This window comes from Arvicanthis niloticus, chromosome 5 (genome assembly GCF_011762505.2).
Source record: "Arvicanthis niloticus isolate mArvNil1 chromosome 5, mArvNil1.pat.X, whole genome shotgun sequence".
In the NCBI taxonomy this organism is placed as follows: Eukaryota; Metazoa; Chordata; class Mammalia; order Rodentia; family Muridae; genus Arvicanthis; species Arvicanthis niloticus.
Genome location: NC_047662.1, coordinates 43,351,039 through 43,360,230, shown reverse-complemented (window position 1 = coordinate 43,360,230; position 9,192 = coordinate 43,351,039).

The window sequence follows — 9,192 nt, the reverse complement described above, 5'->3', positions numbered from 1 at the left end:
CCAGGAAGGTGAGAGTGGTGGGGGGAGGGGGGTGTGGACTGCCAGAACTGCACTTGTATTATGTTACAGAGAAGATTTGAAATGATCTGGGAAATGCAGGTGTTGGTTCCCTGGTAGCTGCTTTGTTATTTTCTCTCCCCCCACCTGTGTTTAAGAACAGTTCTACAATTAGATTGCAAAACAGTATCTACTGCACCCAGCCAGGTACACACATGTAACCCCAGTACTTGGAAAGTGGAGACAGGAGGATCAGATCACGATTATTCCTGGCTACATGGGAAGTTTGAGGGTAGCTTGGGGTACCTGGGAGGCTGTCTCAAAAACAGACCAAAACAGAATGATCCTAGGTAGCCAGTCCATATGCACAGAAACTAGGGGCTTCAAGTGCTCGTGGGGTGGGCTCTCCCGTCTCCTGATAGAATTGTCCCTTCATGCCTCCAGGATCTTCAGGAATTCACTGAAGCATCTCTGTGAGCTGCTGTGAGCCAAGCCTTCTAGGTGTGGAAGGCAGCAATGTTCCTGGCCTCCAGACCTGGCAGGGGGCCTTGGTCTCCCTCTTTTCCACAAGAACTCAAGTCAAAATGGCTTGGCAAACCCTTTGGTGGTGCACTCTTTTTTCCTTTTTAGATACTTTTAAAATGAAGCAGACCTTGGTTCATCTCTTCCTGACTTTGACCCACAGCAAGTAACTTAGCCCCTGGGAAACTCAGTTTGCTCATCTCTACAATGGGGATGTAACCATCCCTCAGGTCATCTATCCTAGTGAGGATGGGGGAAACGGTTTGCACAGCTTGATGTGGGTGCCCCCAGCCTGTATTAGTAGGTTTTCACCACTGAAAGAACAGAGGAAAGAGAAACAGAGGAAAGAGTTAAGAGCTTCAGTCCATGGTCAGCTGACTCCACTGCTTGGAGTCTAAGGCTAGGCACAGCATCATAGCAGCTGGTGAGGGAGGAGAGCTTTCTGTCTCCTAGCATCCAGGAAATGGCAGAGAGACAGGAAGGGGTCAGGACAAGATGTATCCCCCAGAGACACCCCAACACCCCTGCACCCTCAGTGACCTGCTTTCTCCAGCTAGGTACTGCTGAAGTGTCTAGCACCTTCCAAAATAGCACCACACACGGGGATCAGACCTTCAATATATGGGGACATTTCATATTCAAAGCATAACAGGCCCAATCTACACCCCCTCCCCCCGCATGCCTTTTTTTCTCCCTGGTGGCCATTCCCAGCAGTGCGCAACTCATGGTGACCACTGGGGACTTTATTTCTTCCCAATCTCACTGTTACTAATCCCCTGCACACCTGGCATGATGATGCACTCCCATAGCCTCTGCCACTCAGATGCTGAGGTGAGAGGATCTCATGAGGCCAGTGTTCAAGACCATCCTGAGCAACATGGCAAGACTCTCTGAAATTTTCAGAAAACAAAAAACAACAAAAAACCCCACACCACCTTAATTCTTTTTCCCATGCTTTGGAGGATTTTGAACCCAAATTGCAAGTATTGAGTCATGATTACTTATTTTCCATGTTTTTTTTTATTTTTTTTTATTTTTTTAGATGTAGACAACTGCTGTTCAAAGCTACCACTGGGCACTGCTCATGACTGACATGATACTGGCCAGAGACAGAGGAGCTCTGTAGACCCTGCATCTGACTCCTTCAGTTGGCGTGAACTGTGAAAACTGCTGGCCTTGCCCAGGTGAACACTGTTCTCCAAGCTGGTTCTGCTGGCAGACAGGAACTGAGTTTCTTTGTCATACCTTAGTATGGAGCTACCTGAGGGTCCCAGGACCCCCACCCTGAAGGGCTCACTGTAAATGGAAGGCATGCACCAGTACCACACAGAAGAATGTAGGATTTGCATACAGGGAGGTGGCAAAGCTGTTTGCATACAGGTCCAACAGACCCTGGCTAGAGGCTACTACATCATCATGCCTGCTGCTCCCAGTGACAGAACACACTAGCTTATATGGGGTGGGCTAACAGTCTTGACCAGATCCCAGATCTCAGTTCAGAATAGTGGCCAGGTAGGTGGACTGAGAGGATGGGAGGCCACACAAGCCAGCTTGGAGGGCAGGTAGGCCTGGATTAGTCCCCCCACCTGGGTTCAGGGGAACTTCACCTCTGGTCTAGCTGACCACAGGGCCACCTGAAAGAAGAGGGAGAGAGCAGGTTGTTTGCTACAAACAATTAAAACTTGGACCCACTATGTTAGCTGTAGACCTCTGAGCTGGAGCACATGATTTGAACACAGGGTGGAAAAATGAACATGGAAGCTGCTCTAGAAGCCATACTATGTGTTGACCTGTGGCTCTGACCCCTTCCCCTCACTATGCCCCAGCCCCTGGCTCTTACCTGATCCTGGATGATGCTGACAAGCCAGCCATAGTTCTCCTGGGGCTGCATCCTTAAAGATGTCGAATTCTGAAAAAAGGAAAATACATCAAAGTGGACAACATCCACTGAAGGCCAACTGTGGGTACTGGATTTTGTTTATAATTAGTTCTCTCTCTCCCCTTCTCCCTCTCCTTCTCCCCCTGTCTCTTCCTCTCTCTCTCTCTCTCTCTCTCTCTCTCTCTCTCTCTCTCTCTCTCTCTTTCCCTCTCCCTCTCTCTCTCTCCCTTCCTTTGTTCCTTCCTTCTTCCTTCCTTCCATTAATATAGGGTTTCACTATGTAGCCCTGGCTGGCCTGAAACAGGCTATCCTCACACACACACAGATCTGCCTGCTTCTGCCTCCCACGTGCACTGTTCATCAGGCCTGGCTGAGTACTAGGCTTTACAATGATAGTATGAGCTAGCCATGGTGGTTGTGTTTTAACCCCAGCACTGGGGAGGCTGCAGCACATGGATCTCTGTGTGTCTGAGGCCAGCCTGGTTTACATAGAGCTCCAGGCTATCCAGGGCTACGTAGTGAGATACTGTCTCAGAAAAACAAAACAAAGGGTAGAAAGATAGCTCACTGGTTAAAACTCTTATGCTTACAGAGGACATGAGTTCTATTCCCAGCACCAACATGGTAGTTTACAATTCTCTATAACTTCAGTTCCAGGAGATCCAACACCTTCTTCTGACCTCCCTGGGTACCAGGCATGCGCGTGATGGACAGACAGACATGCAGGCAAAACACCCACAGTAAAATGACATTGTTTGGGGCTGGCTGTGCCCTAAAGCCAAATGAGGAAGGATTATGAAGGTGGCCTGGGTACATAGACAGTAAAGGGTAGTGTGGATGGCAGGATCCCTCTGATCTCACCCAGAACTCATGCCAAGTAGCCGCAGGATGTGCTGCAGAACTGTCCCACTAAAAGACAAGGAAGCGGGGCCTTTGTCCACCAGCCACCCCTCACTTGCTGGTAGAGGGCACAGACTCCTCGTACTTCTGGCTTCACTGGGCAGGCTCAGTGTTGGAAGAACAAAGAAGTCCCTGGATGGAGACACTGGAAGGCAGGAGTGTACGCAGAACTTTCCTGTGGGTGCCTGGAGAGGCTGCCCAGGTAGGCAGTGGTGCACGCAGTGCCTCAGGTGCCCACTGACCATCTTGTTTAAGGCTTACTGTTGCTAGAGAACAGGAGAGGCTGTTTGACTGTCACCTAGCCTCTGGAGAGGTCCAACTGTCTCCTGGGGGAGCAGCGACTGCTCTCACAGCAAGTGGACAAGGCCTGGTGTTCTGCCCAGTGCACAGGAGACACTCGGTGAACCTGGAGTTCTTTTTTCCCCCCATTCTCTCTGGGTCTCAGTTTCCACAGCCAGAAAATGGGGTTGCATTTGCTCCCTGCAGTTCCCTGCAGCCACACTGCTGCTCCTCTTCCAGAGCCACTGACCTCGAGCTCTCTCATGAGCCTGGGTGCAGCCAGGAGGCCGAGTGCTGCTGTTTCTGTCTCTGGACTTGCAAGAGGTCATCTGGCTCCTTTAATAGGGTATTTGCCAAAGGCCTGCTGCTGCCCTGGTGAGCGTGATGAAGGTCCTGACAGAAGGAAGAACTCAGGAAAGGAGTCCGTGGAAATCTTGCCCGTATTACCTGCCGCATGTACAGCTCATTACCCTGAGTCTGCACCCCCACTCAGACCTCTTGTCCACAGGCGAGCTCTAATGGGACAGAGTAAGCACTGTGGTGAAAACAGAGGCGTAGGGCTTCAAAGATGGGTCGATGGGGGAGGAGCTTGATGTAATACCCATGAGATTGGATCCCCAGCACCCTGGTAGAAAGCTAGGCATGACTGAGTGATTGCCTGTACCCCAGCACTTGGTTGAGAATGGAGCTGAGAGGATCAATTGGGCTTCAAGGTGACTGGGTCACACACACAGCTGCAGGGTCACATACACAGGCCACACACAAACCAAAAAGTCAAGGGGGGTGTCCTTCTTTCATTCCTGGTAGGAGATCTTGCAGTATGGTCCATTCTGGCCCTAAGCTCATGGTTTTCCTGCCTCGGCCTTCCATGTAGAGGGATTCGGGTGTGTGCCGCCGCACCAGGCTCAGAACAGACTTGCGGTAGATTCAAATCTCTGCCATAGAGCAGCTGTGTGATCCTGGGCAAACCACTCTATTTCTCAGAACATCAGCTCTCACAACTGAAATTGATCTGTTTCAGTCCCTTCTCCCAGTTGAATCAGCTGGAGGCCTCCTTTGTCTCTCCTCACCCCTGCCTCCTGGCCCTGGACCCTTCTGCCAAACTTCCCTTTGACCCACTTGGAGATCTCCTCTCCAACCCCGCCTAAGTCCTTGATCTGTTACCCACGTGGTGTGATCCCGGACATCTCTAGCTTGGAATGTGATGGGGGCTCCTATCGGTCACCAGAGGGCTGGGGAGAGAGAAAAGGAAGCAGGCTATACAGTGCCCTGCTGTGAACACAGTGGCTCTGCTCATCACTCCCATGCTGTAACCACACAGATGCCTGCTGATGTGTGGCTCTTTACAGAGTCACTTCACCCACAGGAGCATGCATTTAGTCCTCACAGTAGCCCAGGGCACTGGAGTATGATTAGGAATCCCATTTCATTCATGTAAAAACTGAGGCTTGGAAGGGGAGGGACTTGCTCAAGGCTCCACAGTGCATCAGAGGCAAAGCCCAATCACTGCCTTGCCAGCAAACCTTGGGTAATATAGGACCCCAGTGATGTTGGGGGTTAACAGCTCTTTCTGAGCCCCCCCCCCCCAGCTCTTGCCTTTCCCAAGACAGTGGGTAGCCACCCTGCTTAGCCCCAGCTGTGGTGGGGACAGGTCTTTGGGAAGCTAGAACTCAATTTTCTCATCTGTGGCACGCGGATACAAGGCTGAGAGAGTCAGAGAGAGACAGTGTGGCCACCAAGCTGTGGTGGGGCTGTAAATGGCTGTGATTCCAATCCCCTCTTCATTTCCTTCCCATGGACCCAGGAGCTACAAGCTGAGGTCACAAAATGTACACTCTTGTCCAAGGGCTCGTGGGAAACCTTGTCTTTGTCCTTGTCCTGCCTGGACTTCAGCGATGTCATTTGCAGTGTGTGGCTTTCACACCTCAGCCTGTGGGAAGGGAACAGGGTGGAGCAATTGTGAAATAAAAACAGAAACTCTGAGGTAGCTTCCTGGGCCTGGGCTTGGGGTGTGGCTCCCAAGACTGGGAGGATATAGTAACTCCTTAGACCACTGTCCATCATCTGGGGCTCCACCCTAGTCACTACCAGCCCCTGCTCCACAGGACCCACCTCCCCATCCTCCACCCCTATCCCTCCCATCCCTCACCCTCATCCCCCTCTCTGCTTTGTCTTGAACCCTTCGCTCGCTCTTTCTCCTGTATTCCCCTCCTCTATCATGGGAACACAGCACTGTGCCGGCCCCAAGACTTCCTGTCAGGCTCCAACAGAAATTTGGGGTAAGGAGCTGCTACCCCTTCCTGTTCCCACCTCTTGGCCTCTGCACTCATGACCAGTGTCCTGAGATCTCTGGGGTCCTCGTTAAGGGAGTGATGTGGTTCCTGGGATCCCAACAGGAGTCTCCAGGGTGGATAGGCCTCTCTGTCTCTGTTCTCTGCCACAGCCTCTCCCTTCTCCAGGCCTTTCTGGGATAGGGATGCAGATGCCCCGCAGCACCCATGCTTTTCCCTGTACTCAGCGATCAGTGACAGATACAGACATGAAGATAAAATTGGTTTAGAGAATATCCTAGCTATAGTTGTGCATCCCAGTACATGCACGGAGGTGCATACGGCCTTGGCAATGAACAGTGTGCACACCTATTCTCACAGGGATGTGTATGAGCTACAGGTATGTACACCTGGAGAAATACAGAGCTTCACACCAGCAGGTGCTGTATGCCATGGAAAAAGATGAATGTGTACAGAAAAAGCATATGGACCCCAGCACATGGAAAAGCACACAGTCCCCTAGGGTCACCATGCACATGCACCATAACATTTGCAGAGACTGATGGACATGTAATGTATCCATATAACCAGAGGGCAAAGTACACACACTGACATCTGGGTACATGCAGAGCTAGATATAAATCCTTCAATGTGCAGGGAACAGATGTCTCCACAGCGATAGCATGGTGTGCTCCACGTATGTTCACAGGGATGAACACGTGTGGAAAGAAGCAGATATGAATGCCTAGGTATATGCAGTCTCAGGAGGGCATAGTCACACTCTGTACATCCGGCCACACAGAGATTGGTACCGTTAGTGTCTGGGGCATTGACAAACAACAAAGTGAGCTCCTGAACAGGAAAAGAAACGTGACATATGCCCAGCAATAGGAACACGACCCAGGGTGTTCATTCCTTCTCTAGATGGCATACTCACAACTGTGTGGAGCTCATCCCCTCAGAGATGGGTATTTGGTCTGGTGCTGCTGAGCTAGTCAGGATGGCATGGCCACCTTACACAAGATCGCTCTGGAAGTTTGAAAGCAGGTCCTCAAGTGTCAGCCTGCATTGGCACACAGGAGCACTGATGGACACCTACGCCCAGGTTTGACAGTCTCGTGGGCAGCTTGGGCACACCTTCAAGACCAGGCAAGGGGCAGCCTTTGTGCCTTCTCCACTGCCTCTCCTGGGATCAGTAGAGAAGCTCTAGCTACATTCTGATTGGAGGCAAGGGGCAGCCAGGCAGCAAGAGGCCCCACCCAGAGATGACTCCAAGGAGAGAGGTGTTGTAAGGAAACAGGAAGGCCGGAGGTCTGTACATCACTCAGAGTTTACATGCATGGGCTACATACAGGGAGACTGTGCTCCAGAGACACCGGAGAAGGCTTTGAAGCTTCACCCATCCTGTCCTCATGGTGCATAGTTCTCAATTCACAAGTATGGAAGGGCCAAGGTCGCACAGCTAATAACTCCCACAGGGTCTTAACCACTGCCCTGGACCATCCTGCCTCGGGAGGTGGGGGTGATTCTAGTTGTGGGAAAGAACGTGTGTGTGTGTGTGTGTGTGTGTGTGTGTGTGTGTGTGTGTGTGTCCAGTGTTTGTATGCTAAATTCCTAGTGCGCAATTGCAGTAGAGATAGATGCTAGGCTTTGGGGAGTGGTTAATCTTTTGGAGATCAGTACTCTTATAAAAGAGACCACCCTCGGACCCCCCCACACACACACACACACTCCGAGAGTTCCTCACGTCTCTCACCACGGGAGGACTCAGCCAGTTTCAGGCTTTACCAGACACCTTAGTTTTGGACTCCTATCCTTGAAGAACACTGAGGAGTAAGCATGTGCTGTTTATGAGCTGACCAGCCTGTGGTATTTTATCACAGCTGAGTAGGAGAGCAGGGTTAACAGCACAGCCTTTGGCCCAGGCACACATGGGTCCAGAGGGGGAAGGACACTCGCTGGCTGTGGGCCTCTGAACAGTTCAGGCCAGACATGTCTGTTGATCATCTGGGATGTGTGAGATGAGGCACAGGTGAAGGTGAATGTTTTAGGCTATGATAAACACCAGGACCAAAAGCAGTTTGGGGAGGAAAGGGTTGGTTTCAGCTCACAGCTTACAGTCCATCAGTCCATCGATGGGGCCATGGCAAGAGAGCTCAAGGCAGGAAGCTGGAGGCAGGAGCTGAAGCAGAGGCCATGGAGTCTCTTCCTCATCCTGTCTCCCATCCCGCTCTGCAATCCTGGGACTGCTTCCCAAGCAGACTGCTCAGTCTAGGGTCTTCTTGTGGTAGAACTCACCCCAGGACCTTGACACAAGCAGGGAGCTTCAGCTTACTCCCCTGTCAACTGGGAAACCTACTGTGTGTTGTGCTGCCTGAGAGGCTACACACAAGTAAACAGCACCCTAGCACAATGCCCATCCATCACCCTGCCCTGCTTTCATTCATCAACTGTTGTTGTTGTTATTGACAGAGTTTCTCTGTGTACCTCTGGCTGTCCTGGAACTCGCTCTGTAGAACTCAGAGGTCTGCCTCTGTCTCATGTGTGCCGGGACTAAAGGCACACACCACCACCTCCCAGCTCCCCTCATCCATACAGTAAGTGCTTGATAAAAACCTTTACTTCTCAATCTGCCCAGAACTTCCTTTTCTTTTCCATCCAGCTCCATGGACAAGGCAGTCTCTCTGGTCTGACCATTCCCGATACCCTTTTCTGAACACCTTCCAGGTGGCCTCCTCTGCCGGCAGCCTAGGGCTCCCCTGGGACTGCCTGACAAAAGGACGGGCCAGAGGCGACATGTGCTCTGGCAGATGGACAGCTGGGCTCCTCTTGGGTAGATAAAACGCATACTTGTTGTGGTGTAGTGAGCCAGGCTGGTAAGACATCCGTTCCTGGTCTCATTTAATCCTACTGGAGAATAGCAGGCTGCAGCTACCTCTTCTGTGGAGGAAGCTGGGCCTCAGAGAGAATGTCTCACTTTCACAGACCCCTCAGCCTGACAGTAGGGCAGCCAGGACTGACTTCAATCAATCAGAAACCACAGCCCAGGCTCTGCCCTTCCTGGGAAGGGAGCATCTGTCCCATTTCTCGTCGGTATCCCCAGGCCTAGTACAGGCTCTGCACAAAACACAGCAATTAGAAATCCGTGGTGGGGGGACTGGGGAGGGATGTAAAGTGATTTCCACATTCACATGGAGGACTTTGATCCTTAGCATCCCCTCCCCCCAAAAAACCTCAAGCATTTGTTATTTCAGCACTGGAGAGGTAAAGGCAGTCAGAGCCCTGGGGCTCATTGGTGAATTCTAGATTCAATAAGAGACTCTGTTTCAAAAATCAAGGTGGATG